A 3,625-nucleotide genomic window follows, 5' to 3' on the forward strand; every position below is an offset into this window, starting at 1 on the left:
AGCCCCAGGCCCAGCCTCCTACTGGTGTCCTTTTAAAATCTGAAATCCATTCTAGTTTCTTATTCCTCCCTCTCTAGAGGTCTTATTATGCAAGGCTGAGACAATACTTTCTCAGTTTCAGAAACACACTTCTTGTTTATTTCTCCATTATTTGTTCATGAATTATTTTGAACATTATATTGTTCATTATTTGTTCAAGTGAATTTATTGATGTGTCACAGTTTAGTTTCCTCCAGAAGACAACCCAGAAACAAAGATTTAAATGCAAATAGTCTACATAGTCCCTTGGACTTTCATCTCAATGATGTATTTCAAGATCTCAATAGATCCCTGAAATTGCAGCTAGCACCAAAACCTACATATACTATTTTTTTATCCTGTGCTTACCTCTGTATGATAAAGTCTAATTTATAAATTAGGCAAAATAAGAGATTAACAACCATAACTAATAACATAATAATTACAACAATATAATGTAATAAAACTGCCAGTATTGCTACTCCTGAACTTTGAGATCATTATTAAAGTGAGAACATTAAAAGAGAAGAGGGGACTAGGGGAGGGAGAAGAAGAGGGTAAGGATGATTTAGGATGATGAAATTGATCAAATTATGTTATATGCATGTACAAATATGTCACAAAGAGACCCACAATTCTATATAATTAATAGGCATCAATAAAAATGTTTCAGATAATTTTTTTAAATTTACTTGAACATTGTGATAGTGTCAGTCTGATAATAGAGATGGGTCATACATGTGACGAATGGGTCATACATGTGACATAATGCGACTAATATACAACATTAACCTGTTGGGCAAAGAGATGATTCCTATCCAGGTAGGACAGAGCAGGACAGTGTGAAATTTCTTTATGTTACTGAGCATGGTGTGAAACTTAAAACTCATACATTCTGTGTTTCTGGAATTTCAAAATTTTGGAACATCATTGACCATGGATAACTGAAACTATGGAAACTACAACTTCTGAGAAGGGGGCCCTACTTGTATAAAGATAGATAAAGTTAACAGAAATTAATTAAATCTAGGTAGGGGATATTGATTACTCATAGTACAATGATTTGGAATGTTATCCCAGGAAATATCAATGAAGGGGAATAAGTAACAAGTTACATTAATCCTCCTGTACTTCCAGACTGCTATGCTAAGGGCCCAAAACTGGATCTAGCTATTAAAAAAACCACTAAGCAAAGAGAAGAAGAATTTGGCAGCTAGAAATTATTATATGGTAGTTCTGTGTTTTCCTAGTATGCATGAGCCCTTGGGTTCAATACCTAGTACCCCAAAACAAAATGTTTTATGGTACTATTTCCTTATAAGTCGTTTGCTCCAACTGAACTTGAGTTTCTTCTGGGGCCCCATGTCTTTGTCCCTCAACCCTGTGTGATGCTAAGATGTAGTTGATGTTCAATGAGTTTTGTTGAATGAATATGTAGATGAATGAATAAAGATGTCATTTGTGTAAAAAAAAATAAATAAATTTTAAAAAAGAAATTATTATACAGTAAGGTCCTAGGAAATACTGTTAGAAACCAACATTTTTGCCACAAGATTAATGCAAGCCAAATAGGATCATAACAGAACCTACATCCTCAGAGTGCTTTGGAATAAAATGAATAGAAACATATAGGCCACATAGGTTCTGATGCATGCTAAGTGTTCAATGGACTTTATTATGTCATGCCTATGAGTATTATGATTATGATAAAATCAGTTTTATTGGCTTGTCAGATATTCATTTTTATTCAGTTAAGAATATCATCTCTGGCTCTTCCCTTTTGCGACCACTGCTGAAGGGTCAGTGACCAAAATGAAGTTCAATCCTTTTGTGAAGTTTGAGCGAAGCAAGAACTACAAAAGGCATTTCAATGCACCTTCTCACCTTCACAGCAAGATTATATCCTCCCCTCTTTCCAAAGAGCTGAGAAGTACAGTGTTTGATCTATGCCCATCTAAAAGGGTGATGAAGCCCATATTTATAAAGGTCAGCAGATTAGCAAAGTGGTCCAAGTGTACAGGAAGAAGCATGTATTTTCTCCTGAATGGGTGCTATAGGAAAAGACTAATGGCACAACTGTCCGTGTAGGCATTCACTCCAGCAAGGTGGTTATCACTTGGCTAAAACTGGACAAAGACTGCAAAAAGATCCTGGAATGGAAGGCTCCGTCTTAAAAAGAGGGAAGGAAAGGGGCAAATATAAAGAAGAAACAATTGAGAAGATGAGAGAATAAAGTAACCATATTAACAACTTGCTTTAAAAACTGCTAAAATGAAAAAAAAAAAATCTCTGTGCTGTTTTTGTGTATTCCTTTTCTATTCTAGAAGTTTTTAAAAAATATTTATAATAAAATGTAAAATATATAAAATTAAAATTGTGGAACATAGAGACACACAAGGTTTGAAATCATAGCATGGAGCAATGATTGAGCCTAAAAATGCATTACCCAACAATCCTCAAATTTGTCATGATTGTGCAAATAGCAAGATTTCAACCAAGAATAGTTTCTAGCTTACTCTTACTTAAAATACCAAGATCAGAATTGGGAATTTTTTTTTTCTTAAACCAAAGGGCTTAGGTTACTTGAGGGTCAAAGATTATATGAAAATAATTTTGGCCACTTTTTTTCATGAAAACATATTCAATTACCAAAAATATGAAGTACAGCAACCTATGGTACGTGGTTGTCCTTTATACAAAAATTCAGGTTGTACATAGTCATGTGAGCTTTCTCCTGGTTCTGAAACTTCAAATAATTTTAATCAGCGGACTATTAAAGGGAGGTATCTTCTTATAGACTCATATAATTCACAGCATTATTCATGGAAAGATCAATCTTACAAGGATATGTCTAAAACTCAAAAGAAATAGGTTAGAATTTCTCAAACCTTCTTGGTTCATGGCACTCTTAATGTTTAATGATATTTCCAGTGCACCTAGAACAAAATTAATACTTTACTTTTCCTTTCATTAAGTAGTTCAGTCCAAACACTGAAAAAAGCATTTATGTTCTAACAATCTAGTAACAATTGAGAAAATAACATTGGACATAAATGTCAGGAAAATATATTTTATTTATTTCTTAGCTAATACTCATAATGGGATGTGCTTTCTGTGGGGTGTTGTCGCTAATCCTCCTGTCAACATCCAACAGTTGCATTCCTTTGATTGAGATCTGTCTCTGGCCCTTGGGTACATGTTTCTCACTTGAACAACAGGTCTCAGGGAATTAGCATCCCCAGGAATACTCCTATGTAACCACAAATAAGAGTTGTGCATGCTGTATTCTAAATTTGGTTGTTCTTCCACATCTCATTAAGTTGGGAACCGAACATCCAAGTTGGTGGTATTTTATAAAGTGGGACCTTATGGAGGTGATTAGTTCATGACAGAAGAGTTCTCTTGAATGGCATTAATGTCTTAAAAAAGAGACCAGAAAAAGAGCCCTCACCTTTTCTACAATGTGAGATTACAGTGAAAAGGCCATCTGTGAACCAGGAAGTGGGCTCTCTGCCAGACACCACCAAATTTGCTAGTAAACTTCCCAGTCTCCAGATCTGTGAGAAATAAATTTCTGTGGTTAATAAACTATCCATTGTATGATATT

General features: G+C 34.6%; 1 pseudogene; it reads left to right on the plus strand.

The window, feature by feature from the left end:
* The first annotated feature begins 1,830 nt into the window (after positions 1-1,830).
* LOC114096607 (large ribosomal subunit protein uL24-like) lies at positions 1,831-2,251 on the plus strand (annotated as a pseudogene).
* The last annotated feature ends 1,374 nt before the right edge of the window (positions 2,252-3,625 follow it).

The sequence above is a fragment of the Marmota flaviventris genome, chromosome 13 (genome assembly GCF_047511675.1).
Source record: "Marmota flaviventris isolate mMarFla1 chromosome 13, mMarFla1.hap1, whole genome shotgun sequence".
Taxonomy (NCBI): domain Eukaryota; kingdom Metazoa; phylum Chordata; class Mammalia; order Rodentia; family Sciuridae; genus Marmota; species Marmota flaviventris.